The sequence below is a fragment of the Alosa sapidissima genome, chromosome 14, assembly GCF_018492685.1.
Source record: "Alosa sapidissima isolate fAloSap1 chromosome 14, fAloSap1.pri, whole genome shotgun sequence".
Lineage (NCBI taxonomy): Eukaryota > Metazoa > Chordata > Actinopteri > Clupeiformes > Clupeidae > Alosa > Alosa sapidissima.
Genome location: NC_055970.1, coordinates 1,756,236 through 1,774,121, shown reverse-complemented (window position 1 = coordinate 1,774,121; position 17,886 = coordinate 1,756,236).

Genomic DNA, 17,886 nt, shown 5'->3' with positions numbered 1-17,886 from the left:
GACCCAACCCTTGCTTCTGGTCACTGCCCCCTCCACACATGGCATTGCCACTTCGAGTTGGAGATTCAGAGAGAACTTTCTGGAGCCTATTGTGAACGGTCTCGGCCGCAAGGCAGCCAATCAGTATAAAGCTCACTTAATTCATGTGGGTGTCAGATAAGCATGAAAGGGCGCTAGATATATGCTAGAATGGACCATTTTATTCCCAAAAGGCTTCGTAAAATAGTATCTGAACATGTGTTAGACAAGTTGCATACTGTACATTCTGTTAACATGGGAGAACATGGTAAAATAATCCATTCATCCAGTCTATGTCATCTTTAAAACTCATTCTGTCGTCATTGGAAACAAGTTTGAAAACCAACACTGTACTAACACACTCTGCGAGAATCTGCAATAAAGTAGTTGCTCTCTTACCCACAATCCACTGGGGGAGCTGTCTCTGGTTACATCCCACTACATCATCAAAGGGCCATGACTGGCATTTGCTCAGTGACAATAAAGGCCTGTGTTATCTAAAGGCTCTTTGTTGCCGTCATCTGTCACAGATACAGAGGGTACGCGCTCTGAATGGGAATATGACTATGTGATGAGGAGGCCCTCCATGATACTAGTGATGTGATTAAAGAGTTAAAAAGTCTCTAAAGCAAGATGAAAAAATGCCACCAACAGTTAGTGAGCTCTGCAGGCACAGAGCCACGGAGAGGGCGTGGCGTCATGAGGAGTTTAAAAAGCTGAGTTTTCCAGTTTTGTAGAAAAAAAGGGAGAAAGCAAAAGAGAGAGGAGAAGGGGGAGGCTCCCACAAGCCACATAGGGGCCCTAGCATAACCCTAAAAACTGTTTGGGCCGCCGGTGCCAGACTCTCTGAAACCCAAATCTGCAATGCCAGGCAGTCCCCCCCCCCCCCCGCCCCCCAGCAGCCAGAGTGCCTCCCTTCCAAGCCAAGGCTGAAGCCGCTTTGCCACGTATTTGTTATTTCTGGAAACTACCCTTGGTGGAAAATTGGCCCCCTCTTTATTTTCGTTGTAGCAGCTGAGCAATTTAAGTAGACTCGGGAGATACAATTTAGGCCAGCAAAGGGCCAGTCTGCAGATGTACAGTGGCCTCACAAAGCCCTGGTACCCTGTTGATTGATTCCACCCCACCCTCTCTTGTGCTCTCCCCCTTCTCACACTTGTCTTTGACGCAGCAGATCCTGCTAAAGCAAACACCTCAGTGAGAAAATCGGATTGTTTCAACTCAGTCACGATTGCTGAATAATTCTGTTATAGCCCCCTCCCCCACAGGCTTGAGCCAAAGTTGTAAACATGTTTAAAATCTTTTAATCTGTATTTATTTATATATTTAATTGTATTTACAGTTAGTTAAGTGAAAGTGTATAAAACTGGGGAATTTTTAAAACTGAGGAAAAAACACATTCTCACTGCCACTGTGTTTGAATAGTATTGAAGCAATTTAATCTCTGGCTTCTTCTAGATTCACTTCATGTATCATACCAGCTATCATACCAGCACATTTCTATTTAAAGCAAAACTATGATGATTCAGAAAAAATATATATAAAAAATGCAACAATTGTCTCATTAGAGACAACCTGACCATCCTCTCGCAATACTATACAGGGACCAGGGAACTTTGTGCTAACATCTATAAAGTTCCTGCTACAGTTTAAATTCCTGTTTAAATGGGCATTTAGAGCCTATTTTCTGTGTGAGTGAAAGGTCTTCAGAAAGCTGTGACAATGAGTTGAATGCCCAAAGATTATAGGAAAATAACTCAGTGGCACCCAAATCCCATTAAAATGAGCCAAAGAGCACATGAATAATTTAAACTCCATTACTAGATCACATTCGGAGCAATTACTGAGCATTAAGTGACACCTTCATATTTGATCTGAGGAGAAGATATAAAAGAAGTGTTTTCATAAGGAGCTTATGGCCCGACCTAGACAGTGTTATTATGTATCAAGCGTATGGGATATGGAGTACTTAGTCTAAAGAAGCTGGACCTAGACAGTGTTATTATGTATCAAGCGTATGGGATATGGAGTACTTAGTCTAAAGAAGCTGATTCAGGATATAAGATGTCAAATGGACAGCCACGGACACAGTCATAGTTTGTGGGGGCATAATGTACTTCCATTTAAACGGGACACATTTCTCACAGTCATTTTCCACACAACACAGAATAAGGGATCAGTACTCCCAATTACCCTTTGTGTTCGTGTTGTTGTTTACCCTTTGTGTTCGTGTTGTTGTTTGGGATGTAAGCATCCAGTGCATAACATTAATACCATATTACCTCAGGTTGCTTATAAGATACCTAAAGACCAATTAAGATTCTAAATGTAATCAAGTCAAGTCAAGTTTATTTCTGCAGCACATTTCATACACAGGGGTAATTCAATTTGCTTTACATAAACAAAAAGCAATAGTAAATAAAAACATAAAAGGGCAATAGTTAAATAATAGTTTTAGAAAATAATACAATTAAAAAGAAAACATAAACATATTTTTGTGAAACATGATTTGTTCAGGGCATGGCTTGTTGTAGAACCTCTCACCTTCCACAACAAACTCATAAAGAACATTTCAATCTGAGTGTCCACTGTGAGGTAGCTTTCTTTCTTTCTGTCTTCCTCTCTCCTCTGTGTTCATCTCCCACTCTCCTCCCAAAGGTCCAGTTAGGAGCCCTGACCCTTAGGGTGGGTGTGTGGTTGAAGCGTGGTGTGCTGGGGGCTGCTGGTCAGTGATCAGTGGTCACTCTCTGCCCCTAGAACTGAGCGCCATGACCGGGGAGAGATGAAGACGCATCGACTTTAGATCAACTGCCGAAGGTCAACAAGAAAAACACGGAAAAAGTCAAACACTTATCTTCTTGCAGCTTCACTCTCTCTCTCCTTCTCTTACTCACTCTGTCTCTCTTCCTCCCTCTCTCTCCTTCTCTTCCTCCCTCTCTCTCACTCTGTCTATCTCTCTCCACAGTATACCTCTACCGATGTGCCCATCATATATAATTATTGCAGAATATCACCCTGACACCTAACACAAAACCCCCTTTTGTTCTCTCTCTCTCTCTCTCTCTCTCCTTCCCTGTCTCTTCTCTTCTCTTCTCTCAATCGTTCTCCATACTTGTTTACAGCATCCTGCAGGTCAGCTGATCTGTGCTTTTGCCCTCAACCTTGACTGTGATGATGCCATCCGTGGATAGGAGGTGAAGTTGATGAGGGGAAGAAATGTGTATGTGTGTGTGTGTGTTGGGTGTGTGGGTGTGTGTGTGTGTATGTGTGTGTGTTGGGTGTGTGGGTGTGTGTGTGGGTGTATGTGTGTGGGTGTGTGCGTGTGTGCGTGTGGGTGTGTGTGTGTGTGTGTGTGTGTGCATGTTTGTTTGTTCGTTCAGTTGCTGCTGAAACCACGGTCAGTGTCCACATGACCTCGGCTTGCAGGCTGCAGATGAGATGAGATGACCAATCTGTCCTGAATTATAACATGGCTGCCGCAATCTACATGCTGCCGCAATCCACATGCTGCGCATCAATCCACACAAGCCTGAGGGGAAATACACTCCACTAAATGACCAGATGATTGACCCAGGAGACCGAATGAGATAATGGTGTTCCAATATACATCATGCACATGATTGACTCAATCACTATACTGTAGGTCTTATTGGGCGACTGGGGGTGTGAAATCATTGTGATGTCACTGATGTGGTTTCAGGCTGCTGTCATGATGTCACTCTGCGATATTTTTAAATATGCTGACATGGGTCTCGTTGTCATGTTGCAGCTCTGGGGCAGAATTATCATGCTGTCAGCTCTCAGTTCAGATATTTGAATGTCGCAAGCTATTGCTGCTGGTGTTCGACTGCTTCAGACCTGAGGGCACAGCCGCCACTGCGGCGTGTACATGGACGTATAATGACCGTAGCTCATTCTGTAAGTCATGCAGGGCTGTGATATCACAGCTCAGAGAACAAAAGAAAGGGTTGAGGCAGCTCCCTGTGTTTCGTTTCATCGCAACCCTCCTTTCTTTTTTCCCAAAGCACAAGATATTTTGTTTTCTTTCATCAAATGATCTTTAATGAGTGTGAGTATGTGTGTGTGTGTGTGTGTGTGTGTGGTGCAATTCTCCCATTCAGGAATACATTCAAACAACCAAATGTTAAAAGATTACCAGCAGCACCAACCAGTCCCCTCACTCACAATGCAGTAATAGTGTTATTCCCCTCGTGTCTACTTAGAACACTAAAGTGTGCTGCAGTGCAGGCACTTCAAAGACAATTAAACATCACAGCAGGCCTCAGCCGTGGCGCAACTGGCTGGGGCACGTGCACCGTATGCCGGCGACCCGGGTTCGATTCCTGCGCCGTGGTCCTTTCCGGATCCCACCCCGAGTCTCTCTCCCACTCGCTTCCTGTCATTCTCCACTGTCCTATCAAATTAAAGGCATAAAAAGCCCCCCCCCCCCAAAAAAAAAAAAAAAAAAAAAAAAAACCATCACAGCACACCGAAACGCCAGGCTTATATTAGGACCTGTACTGTAAATGCAGGAGGAGAGTGTGTGTGTGTTGTGGGTTGGAGTAATTGCTTTTCCAGACGGAATGTGGCGCAGCCAGGAAAGAGCAGAATGGAATGCCGTCATCTCATTTCAGGTTGATTTTCCCCTTTTCCTTCTCCTTCCATTGAGGTTCAGCTCTAGTGATCAGCACCTGGACCCACTGAAGCTCATTTCAGAAAGAGGTCAAAGAGCAAAGATATGCTCTCATATTGCTAGAGCCCCCTACCTTCATAACGCGCGCGCACACACACACACACACACACACACACACACACACACACACACACAGGAAGTTAAAGATCAGATCACAATCCACAAATACCTACACATGCACACATAAACTCTATATTATAAGTCTGTTTATACTGTGTGTCCTCTGTCTCACTCTGTATAAGAACTCACACACACACACACACACACACACACACACACACACGTACACACACACACACACACACACACACACACACACAAACACACACACACACACATAGCCTATACACATGTCTAGCCTAACATTTCACATACACACCATACATACGAGACTCCATTGCGACGCCTCCCTGTTCACATATTACTATTCTGAACCCTACTTGGCAGACATAACCTGTATTAACTCAGGCTGATTAAGCCTCATGCGTCTCGCTTTCTCAGGCTCTCCCCAAATCAGAAGCAGACCAGTGAACATGGCAAATGGCTTTGCAATGGAAAGGAGAATTCATCATGACTAATGCTCTTTAAAACTTCTTTTCTTGGATTGTGTTTTTTTATTTTTTTATTTCTGCATTGCTTTAGTCAAATTCCTTTGCACTACAGTATGTGACAAAGACATAGTGTACACTCACTGGGTGGTATGTTCGAGGTGAGAGAATACATTCCCTCTGTAAATATTTGTCTGCTGCAAAGGGTATAAATTAATTTCCTTGCAATGCAAATATTGCCATGGCGGGATGTGTTTACACACAAGAACACACAACACTGCTTTGCGTATCTGTGCTTGTGTGAAACAACTTGTCAGCTCTCAGAGTAGCATTTTCACACACACACACACACACACACACACACACACAAACACACACACACACACACACACACACACACACACACACACACACACACACACACACACACACAAACACACACACACACACACACACACACACACACAAACACACACACACACACACACACACAAACACACAAACACACACACACACACACACACACACAAACACACACACACACACACACACACACACACACACACACACAAACACACACACACACACACACAAACACACACACACACACACACACACACACACACACACACACACACACACACACACACACAAACACACACACATACACACACACACACACACACACACACACAAACACACACACACACACACACACACACACACACACACCCTCAGTTTTCACATGATCTTCTGCCTCTGCTGCCTCCCTCCAGCCTAGCGTCTGACTGCCACTGAGCATCTTCCATTTTGAATTTGCCCAGGGGTCCTCAGAGGGGAATAAAGTAGAAGCTTCACCTGCACTTGGGAGAGCGCCGTGTCATGCTGCCATGTTTAGAATTGTAAATGAAGGTTAAGTAAGACGATGTGATCACGGAGCATTCTGATGAGGGATCCCATGGAGCCGGCTGGCGTGACCTTAGTCTCCAAAGGACGCGCAGGCTCTTCGCAGGGCAAACTCATCGGCATGCTGGATGGCGTCCAGGTGTTTTTCATAAAGTGACCGTGATAAATCTGTCACAGCCCATAAAACCTGCAGCCGCGACTTGACAGAAAAAAAAATCACGGAAGATGAATGAGTGGGTTGAGAGATATTGTTTTTTTTTTTTTCACTAAAGATGAGGGATAGAAAGAGAAAAAAAAAACTAAATGTGTAATATGCATTTTCTCTCCCTTGATGTTGACAACAAAAACAAGCGGTGAGATTTTGACAGTAATGGTGAGAGTGAGGCGTGGAGAGATAGTGGCAGTGATAGATATGTTTATTTTCCCGGGCCATGTGTGGTGGTGTCAGGAGTGGCTGTAGAGGTGGCCCGTGTCTACTCTCAGGGAGTGCAAAACCAGGCCACTGGGCCAGAGGGGTTGGGAGGGGAAACAAAGGGAAGCTCCGCACAGCTACTTGGACCAGACCGGGGGTTGAGAACAGCGCCCCCTTCTGGGCTCAGTCCAATACTGGTGTTGACTGATGTGTGAGGTCTGGGACAGACCCAGACCTGACCTGGGTCAGCTGAGGGTCTGGGAAGACTCTTGAATGATTTTCAGACTCCCGCCGCCTCACAATCGCCCCCCTGACCCTCCTGCTAATAACAGGACAAAGGTGAGGGCCAGGGGAGGTGGAGGTGAGGGGCAGGGGAGGTGGGGGTGAGGGGCAGGGGGGGTGGAGGTGAGGGGCAGGGGCAGGGGTGGTGGGGGGTGGACCCTGCTCTAGTCACCACTCCTGTCAGGAAGTTCATGATGTATGACTGGGAATTCCTGTGGTATATGTTCCATGCATTAACTCATTGAGTGCCAAAAATGTAATATTACATTTTTCCTTCCCATGCGTTGAGTGCCAAAAACGTAATATTACGTTTTTAGCTTTTTTTTTTTATTACGAAACTAGACACTCTAACACACCTTATATGTGATTTTGGGAACTCTGTGATGAATGGAAATTAAATATATGATGATCGAAAACTCATGAAACCGCACACACTGGACATTTTATCTGGACATTTTATCATAACTCGGTTGCCGCTTTGAGTCGAATCAGTGACGCATGCACGTCAGGTCAAAACCAGGCCATTTTCGTGGGTCTATCACTAGGTGGCAGTCTCGCCAGGTCTCGCTGATCACTTCCCGGAAAGTTTACAGCCAACACTTCATACTGTATTTCATGAAAGGCGTTAAATCTCCATTTCTAGAAAAAAACAGCGATTTTGATGAAAACTAGCCACTGTTTAGCTTGAGATTTCTCAGGATCAGAGGAGTGTAGAAATACACGGGTTGCACCCACTGAGAGCTTAAAGTCTCACCTTTTAAACGAGCCATTGTATGTGTTCGTAGCTATAACACAGAATATGCTGTGGCTGTACAAAAATCATCAACAATGGTCTAGATTGCTAGCACTCTAGGACAAAGCTTCCGAAAACAGCTTGGCATTTAATGAGTTAATAACAGTCCAAACACAAGGCTCACAGAGAGAGAGAGGGGGGGGGGGGGGTGGTGGAGAGAAATCTAACCAAAAACATATGGAAAATGTTTTTCTTCCCCAACCAATGATACGTCTGAGGCCCTCATAGTCCAATTGCCATACATATTTAAGGCGGTGTTTGTATTTTAAACAAAAATAGAGGCCCACGCCTAACCTCAAAATCCCACCCTCCTGCACAATCTTTTCTTTCCACTCTTTCTTCACTCACTTTTAGACACACACACACACACACACACACACACACACAATAAATAGGCATAATGTATACATTATATTACGATGTGGCAGGGGGAATATTTCACTTCTATTAAGGTTGTTAATCAGGGAGGTAATTAACAGCAACTTTATGTTTGGTTTTATCAACCTGAAATTCTACTTTTCAATTGACTTTGTTAATTGTTTACTTTTATTTGTTTTACCAAATGATGTCCAGAGGCTTGTTTGCTCCCACCCCACCAAATAAATAAATATGTAAATAAATAAATATGTCGACAAGAACACAGACTAAACACATCTCAGTGGATCCCTTTTCCTGGGAAACCTAATAAATAAATAATCACTGTTTTTTGGAGGAGGTCAGACTGAACAAGCCAAAGTAATTGCATTTCACACTCTTCTGAATATGCTCATCAGTGTCGACATAATTGGACTGCCACACACAATTCTGTGGTGCTACTGTGTTTTTCCACAAACACACAGTCTGTATGTTGAAGTTTGGCCATAAACGCACCTTGATTTGTGTGTGTCTTCCTCTACGTGCAGCTTATTTTTTTTTCGTGGGATCATTTCCACTGGTCTGTTCCAGTAGGACACAGAAGCCTGCCAGAGAGTATAACTTATTGTGGCTGTTAATCCTTTTCTTCAGCCCTCACCCTGTCCCTCAAACACTAGCCCAAAAGTACGGGAAGATATTCAATAAGGGATGTCCCCGATGTTTAATTTCATGCTCCAAGACATCCAAATGTCTTCCAAGGAGATGAGAGCAAAAGAGACAGAAAGCAGAACCTTTTTTCCCTCTTCTTTTTTCTTCGTGTCTTTCTCAGCCTGTGAATTTTCTAATAATTTCCTGAAAAGAAATGATGGTCCTTCTGTCCTTGGTGCTCTTTATTTATCTGGTAAGTTGTGTTAAGTCACGTGTTGTCACCCTGTGCTATTCCATTTAATGTATTTATTTATTTATTTGTTGAAAACCACTGAAAGTTCCATGATTAAGGAACTCATTACACCCTAAAATAATTTACCGTTTCCATCATGGTAGGCAAACATTTCACATTCTCAGACACGCTTGGCTGACAAATTTTCATGAGTGTTTGATTGCCTTAATTACAGGATAGTGCTGAGGATGTGTTTACCCGTTTTGGCCAAGAGGTGTGAAAAGACTGATTTGCACAGATTTGTTAATCCAGTGAAGAAATAAAGAGAGAGAGAGAAAACCTGTAGACAAAGTATACTGTAGTGCAATGTTCTGTATTTTCTACAGGAAATGAGAGTCTATTCATTAGCCATAACAACATGTCTGCTGAATCACCATCACTCCTGCCAGTTTGTGAATAGCTCGCTGAATATGCACCATCATTTCTATTTACTCAAAATAATGGACTTGGAAGTCTTTTAGGATTACCTCTGGCCATTAAGTAAACTCATATCTGTCCTCAAAATTACATTTCAAGAAGTGGGGGGAAAAGTCTACATCTTTGCCCCATAGTAGTCACATGGCTTATTGCCCCTTCTCTGACATCACAGGCTCACTCCCAACTCATTGCATGGAGAGGCGTTGGTAATGTAAAGACTCATTCCAGAAATTCAAGGCATTGATTCCTTAGGTTTGTGACAATGTAAATAAAGACTGTCAGATTTTTGTAACACTGCAGTTCTACAGTGGAAATACTCAGCTGTTGCCTCAACTGGCAATTTTCCTCATGATATGCTCTGTATCTTTAAACAGACACACACACACACACACACACACGCACACACACATATAAACAAAGGATTTTCACCTAAACAGTCCTTTAAAAAAACAATATTTTTTTTAATGTGATTTGACAAACACTTGTCTTAATGGACCTCCAATTCAAAGCACCATATCAGCAAAAAAAACTAGATGTACCGCATAGCGGTACAAAATATGACCGCCGCTCAGTCCTGTACATCCGTTCCGCGAAAATAAATCACACTTCAATTTATCTCCATATTTTACTCCATCCCCCACTCTTGAAACTTTTGTGTATGCTTGTTTGGCATGCCTGAGTGTGTGTGTGCGGCTGCACAGAAAGTAGCCTACTGGTGCTGAATAACATTATGCTGATACCTTTTGCTTTTCTCAAATACAATGTAGCCTACAGGTGTAAGTGACCTTTCATCAATCCAGTTGCAATGGATGAACTGTGATGAACTGCCCTACTTGTGATTGTTTAGAGATTTTAAAGGTTTTATAACAATGCTACATCTTCTTTGGCTATTCTACAATCTATTCACCTTTTCAGCACCAGTAGGCTACTTTCTGTGCAGCCGCACACACACACTCAGGCATGCCAAACAACACAAAAGTTTCAAGAGTGGGGGATGGAGTAAAATATGGAGACAAATTGAAGTGTGCTTTATTTTCGCGGAACGGATGTACAGGACTGAGCGGCGGTCATATTTTGTACCGCTATGCGGTACATCTAGTTATATTAGTTATCTGTCTTCTACCCCTCAAATGTACTAAGCTCAATGTGAAATACGGACGGAACAGACAGAAATCGACAGATTTTTTTGGCTCCACATCACCTCGACTGTGTAGTTGCCATGGCAAAGCCATATTTCTAGACACAAAGCCCACCTGTCATGTTGAGTTGATGTTGAAAAGGTTGAAAACATGGGATCACTCATGCAGCTCCTTGTCTCTGCATCAATACAGAGTTGACATCGGGAGTCAGTAAATTTCAGCTTGTTAAAGCTCAATGAGTACTGTGGGTGATGCTGCCTGGGCCATTTATTTTCCACAGCCTCTTATTTGAAATAAGGTAGCCTAATGGTCAAATGGTTTGTGGTCAAATAACAGACATGTACAAACAACAGTTGACAAAAATAACCATACTTGTGATACAAAAGGTGGTTTTACGGAAAGCTGATAACTATGGTATGTGTGTGTATGTGTATTAAAGCTGTGTGCTTTGTTCCACTAAACCCATTTAAATGGTGACATTTTATTAAAGGTGACTGGGATCATGAGTCTCATGGTGAGGGCTCTTTAAACATTTGAAAGGTCTGATTTAAATTTAACATCGGTCCACACAGCTGTGCTGGAGTCAGAGGAAACAAACAAACGAACAAAACAAGACAAAACAAAAAATCGTTCGCAACGTTTTCAGTCCTTTTTGATGTGCCCAAAAATAATCTCATCCACGTTGCACTTTTTAGCTTGCAGGTGATAGATTCGCCCCAGGAGGAGAAAACGTTACTCCCACGTAACTCTCCCCCCTTCTCTCTCTCTCTCTCTCTCTCTCTCTGAATCTTCTCAGCTCCACTCCTCCATATCCATTCTACCTCTTTGCTCTCCGCTAACTTGTCTCTTTAATCCTCCCATTCCTCTCGTCTCCTCCGTGGCATTCCCGTCCTCTCTGCCCAATTCCTCCACTCCCCCCCCCTGGGATCCGGCTCTGGGATCCCTCTTCTCACTTCTCCTCCACCTCGCTTTTTCTTTCATTCGTTCTTCCTCTTATCCTCTTGAGCCCACCCCAGCCTCCCCTCCTCTTTTCTTCACAACGCTGTGCCACAAAGCCAACTGCATGTAGCTCCAACATCACATACAACATACAACATGCTACATACACCATCTGCTGTATACTCTTTTAGCTTTCAGATCAATTAACCTCACATGACTGTACACATGACCTCAGAGAAGACAGACCAAAAGCCAGAAACCTACATTGCTTATCTGCCATTTGACTGGGTTGACTTTAGGATGATGTGAGCGCAGAAAAGAAGCTCCACATCATTAAAAAGGTCCCCAAGCTGACCTGTGTCCAGGAACATGTCTTCAGGAACATGAAAAAACAATCGTTTATATTCCTCACTGTAATAACAATGGGCCTCATTCACCAATATCTTCCTAAGAATTTTCTTAACTGTGTTCTTAAGAAAGTCCTACGAAAACTTTTAGGCCGTGTGCACGTGTGTGAGTTGTTATATTTAGTAGCTAGTATAAAAAGTGAAAAAGTATTATTTGTTGTGTTAATTATTCATTCTAAAATACATTAATGCTTTGTAAAATAGTGGATTTTGTTTTATTAAAAATGTATTCAAAAATATCCTAAATGATAAAATATATAGTTGTCATTTAAATTATATTATATTTTACACCTGCAGATATGATTTGCACAAACAAGTCCGTTCTCAAATGTGCTCTTGAGTGTTTGTAGATACCATAATGTTTGTAAAAGCTGCGTAAGTGGGTTTTAATTTTTTTTTAAAGGGATTCATTTATCCTTAAGCTGTTTCGAGTGTGGTAGCCAACCCCTAATCACCCCCAGATGCTTGCGCAGATCTCCCTAATTTTGCCTTTAAAAAGCCTCAGAGTATAAATGCTTTCTTAGAGTGCGGGCAGTGGAGGCGTTCTGTTCTCCATCATACGCCAGAGTTCCAGTAGGCATCGTTCAGCCTATATCTCTGTCCCTGAGAACAATGGGGACAGCTGGCCTGATAAAGCGGTGACAGTAAACGCCTCCCGCCGCTGCTCAGCGACTATCACACTGAGGAATGAGTCAGCCACGTGGCTAAGTACAGTCTCCACAACGCGCTCCGCAGCCAAGAGCCAGAGAGCAGGACGCTCGTCTGGTGTGGTGTCCTTGAGTGGACCTCTCTGCTCTTCTTTTTTTTCTTTTCTGGACGACAACTTCCCCCTGACTCTACTGACGTGGGGGAGATGTGTGTGTGTGTGCAGGTCTGTGTGCCCCTGTTGGTCGTGTGTGAGTGTTTGCGTGCTCTCGGCGGGTGGGTTTGGCTTTTAAACTGGAGCTGCAGGGTGTGGGCTTTGCTGCCGGACACACGTGCAGAGGACAGCTGTTTCCTCAGAGGTCACGCTCCCTCCCTCCCTCATTAATGCTGCACACTGCCATATGCATGCAGGTGCGTGTGCATTACAGTGCATGCAGGTGCGTGTGCATTACAGTGCATGCAGGTGCGTGTGCATTACAGTGCATGCAGGTGTGTGTGCATTACAGTGCATGCAGGTGCGTGTACATTGTAGAGGATAGAGGTGTGTGTGTATATATATATATATATATGTGTGTGTGTGGGTGTGTGTGCGTGTTTGTTTGTTTGATTGTACTGTGGGGGGTGTGTGTTTTTGTGTGTATAGGCATATTCTAGTAACTTTGAGACACAGCCCCCACCCACGTACAGACGCTAGCACACACACACACACACACACACACACACGCACACACACACATACAGTGGAAGCAAAGCACCACTGGGGTCCCCTGTGCGCTCAGTCAGACAGAAAGTATGTATGTGTTGGAACACACCCTCCAGTCCTACTAACTTTTGGACGACCCGTGCTCTCCCAACACGCTGGGCCTCAGACTCTTCTCTTCTTCTTTTTTTCTCTTCACTCCTCTTTTTTTTAGAAGGCAACTGAAGAGCTCTTTGTCTCCACAATGCTCGAATTCTGCTGAGGCTGCTCAGTGCTTTAAGAGACGAGCGAGTGGGATAAATATTCACACATGTGCACATTTGGAATGCAGAGTGGGATAAATATTCACACATTTGGAATGCAGAGTTGTCAAATACATTTCAGAAATGTGCAAAGTAATCAAATAAGGGCCATAAAAGTCGTCGCCTGAGCTAATGAGCTAAGGCCTGGGACATTAGCAAGCAAGCTTAGGACAGTTAGCATCAGGCTGGCAGTGGAGATCCATCCAAACATGTCAGTGAACCCAGTGAACTCATCACTTTTCTTCAACTTTCCTGCTGTTTGTGGGAGCAACACATTCGAAAGCTGATGTGTGCTTCCCTTCCCCTGCCCCTTGTGTCAACCTGATGCCTGTAATTGGGTGTTCGACATAACACAAATAACACCGCATCATCCCCGAATAGCACGGCATCGACTAAAAGTACTTGGATGACAGACCCTGACCTTATTAACATTTTCCGGTGCAGGGCTGGCATGACCTTGTTAACATTTCCGGGCTAATTAATTAATCCACACGAGTGCTGAACTGCTGCCATCCCTGCCAGCATGACTCCTCACTGCCTCAAAGAAAGTCGTCTATCTGAGTGTCACGGAAAGGTGGACGGACCTGTCGGAGTCTGAGGTCACCTGCCTGAGCTTTGCAGCCCAACAGTAGTTAGCTAGAGGTTTTAACGACAGGTGTGTGTTTGTGTTTTTTCTGTTTTCTATCAAAGCTTTAGGCTTCTTGTGTTTCAGACAAAGAGTCTGTGATTATTTTATGTGTTTTTTTGTTTTGGTTTCAGAACACACTGTTTTTATTGATCTAGTCTGGGTTTATTTGCCGTTGTGAGAATAACAATAGCTTTCAGAAAACACATGTAACCAAAGGTAGTGGATCAGATAGGGGAAAGGGAGGCAGGGAGCGCGTGGGAAAGGAGAGGAGGATACAACACCAGGGCTGGGAATGTGATAAATAGCCATCTTTTTGGTAGGGCACAATGGTCAAGCTGTTCATTCGGGGCTTTTTTGCCTGTGATATTTTTGGCCTTGGGGACTCCGGGACTTAAACACAGGAAGCGAGGCGAGATGTGGCCAGAAAAATGAGTCTCTTTACCACAGACAGGGTGGCCGTGGCAACCATAGCAGAGGGGGAGAAACCTGTCGTGTTTTGGGTGGTAGACTGGGAGAGGTGATTCAGTGTTTTCTCAGGGGAGTTTCTAGTAACACTTTGTATCAGATAGGCCTTGTTATGTTGTAAAATCTGCAATACTATGCTATTTTGGGGTGTGTACGAGCAATTCTAAACACTGCTCAAATAATAAACTTAATCCTTGCTCTACCATGCATATATTTTGTGTACATGTGTATATATATGGTGCATATAAAAATGAATGTGTTTTTACTAAGTACATTCCACTTATACCAGCAATACCCTCTGAGTTCATCTGGCCTGTGGGAGAAGAAGTGAGGCCATGTTTTATCCTCGTATCTTTGGGTCCTCTCAGAGCAGGGAAATTCCCCAGATGACTTTTTAAAAAGCTCTTTTTGGATACATCTCAAACATAAACCTGATGTCCTGTTTGCCTTAGGAGTTTTGCTCACGCACAATTACTTTGTCGTCTCTGCCCACACATGCATGACTGGATGTGCGGTTGGACTTTGTGACTTTTGAGTGTGAGCGTGTGAGTGTGTGTATATGGGGGGAAACTCAAGCATGTACATTTTCATGTAGTGATAAATACTGTTTATATATTGCTTTTGAAAACCACTTGAAAGTCCTGCTGGGCGTGCTTTGAACGCCATCTGAGAAACCAAAGAAATGATGCTTACCATTTTGCTTGCTGGCCCAAGACGAGCGGCTCCTACAAAACAGCTTTAGTGGCAGCCCACTTAAAAAAGCCTCTACATATGGGAAAGTTTGCTTTTAATAGGATAACCACACAGTTTGATTACCCTTCGATATGTGCTTTTAGACACAGATGTGGCCAGAGTAATTGCACAATGTAGGGAAGTTTGACTGTTCAGTGTCGCAGTCGTGGTCAGCAACCCAGACAGCTTTATAGCAACAGTCATGGAGCACGGAGTAAACAACTTATGGCAGAGTATCATCAGTCCTCTCTGCAACTCACCAACAAAGAAAGTGTCAGAGTTTTACCATGGAAAACCAAGCACTGTATTCAGCCAAAGACCAATGGCTAAGACACAGAGCATTTGAGGATAAAGCGCTCGAACCTCACCCCCATGCTTCACCTGTGGCATGTTTTCCTTTTCAGTGTTTGGGGGGAGGAGGCGATACAAGATAGCCGATGTATCATCATTTGACTAAGTGGGCACAAATTGCATCTGTTGGTAACCAGCGCTGATAAATGGAAGGCAGTCCTCATCCAGCTGTTGCCATAGTGCATGCTGTTGCCATAGGGCATGCTGTTGTCGCTGTGTGGCGTCTACAGTGATCGATTTAGACACAGACAATTTAATAGACATAAAAATGCAGACAGAGGCGCCGTAATTTATGATCATGAAATGTTACTGCCGGGTTCATGATGATGGCTGTGTGTCCAATACTTGATGATTGCGGATCCAATCAACGTGACGACTCTGTAGGGCCAGGGCCCGTAGAGTAGCTAACCGTCATAATTGTCGACTGTGAGAGTTTTCAGAGCCACTCTAGGTATGCGTTGAGAGGAACATTCATGTCTTTCCGGCAGATGTCAACACCGGTAGATGCTTCACTGTAACCAATCATCGTGTATTGATTGAACCCTTTCTTTGGCTCCAATTTGGAAGGGCTTTTGAGAGGCCACGGTAAATCCGTCTGAAATTGTGCTTCCATGACAACAACCTATATTTGACTTCATATATGGGACCACTGTCAACTGGAGGAGAGGAGAGAAATTAACTTAAGATTAGGTTACACCAACAGAAGGCATAATAATCACAGAAGAAAACCAGGAAATCTTCCCCTGTCACACAAGACAGAAACACAGAAATCTTCAGTGTAGATAATAGTTTCCTGACGGTCGCCCACTCTTGACGGCTGCGACCTGCAGCTATAGGGGTGTTGCCTCCGTCAGCAAAATCGAGGGTGATTTGGGGGTAACTCGCGAGGCAATGGGGTGACAGGACACCTTTCATCAATGTTCCCAAGGCCAAGCCAATCTATCGAACTGGCCTTGCTGAAACTGCAGGAAGGCCCTGTGTGGTCGCGGTGGCCATGCTTCATGGCATGTGTGTGTCTCTCCTGATTGAGAGATAACACCCTGTCTGCTCCTGCAGTTACACGGTCACGTTTTGAAGGCATGGAGCTCCGAAGAGTAGCTACTGTACATGTTACCCAGCACAAATGGGAATTAATTTCCAGTCTGCTACCTGCTAACTAACTAACAATCATGGATCAGTCGCTCTGAGAAAATATAAAAATCTATTTTAAATCATATGGGATACCATAGACAATGGTGAAACAGATTGATATACATATCCTTTACAAAATATATTTTGCACAATAACATGATTTGCTAAAATGCTTTCAGATTTCCAATTCATGTTGTTTATCATTACTGAGGTTGTGATCGAGTCTGCATACTACAAATAATTTTCTTCCAGCTCATACGAAACTCACATTACTAACGAGAAAACAATTGTTTGGGAAAATGCAACCAAGTTATTATAAAACCCCCAGGGCTCAACTCCAGTAGTTACATTCACAGGAATGAGCCAGACAGATTTATCCTCTGTTTACATCATTAGGCTATAAAATGGACCATGATCCACCATCTTGTTTTACACGGACATTGCTATTTTTCAATGTGGACCAAAAGTGCAAAGTCACCATTATATAAAAGGTAAATTACAGGATGAAAATATCATGAATGATACTTTGTACACGGTCAGCATGTCTAAGATACTGCTGAGTGAACCAATATCAGACCTGTTTTATCCCAAAAATGTTTAGCGATCTCAGAGGTCCACTATGTCTTTGTGACATCCACTGATCATGACATTCATAGATGACACAGACATCTTAAATGTCCTCTTGAAGACAAATGTACTCCTCTGACAGAGAAGGTGGGTTGAAAGATGTGGGAATGGATTATAAATGTTTTACCCAAGCATTGAAAAGGGTTACATGAAAATAAAATGTCCGAGCCAGACAGAATACGACTCACTGAATCTGCTGAAAGAGTGTGATAGTATTCACTGGCGAAGTCAGGTGAGTTTTAATGCATTTCAGCCAGAGAGGGATAAAAGAAAAGAAAGAGAGACAGATGAACTGCTGGAGGCTAAAAGCTGAGTCTGCGTGGAGTCGATTGATTGGAAAATGGTGAGTGAAGGCCCAGAAATAAAATGATACCCCCTTTGAGGGATTACAGCCTTTTAACCCTTTCATACCTCAGCCCCAATCCTCTTTTTTCTCTAAGCCAGGGTGGCTCCCCGT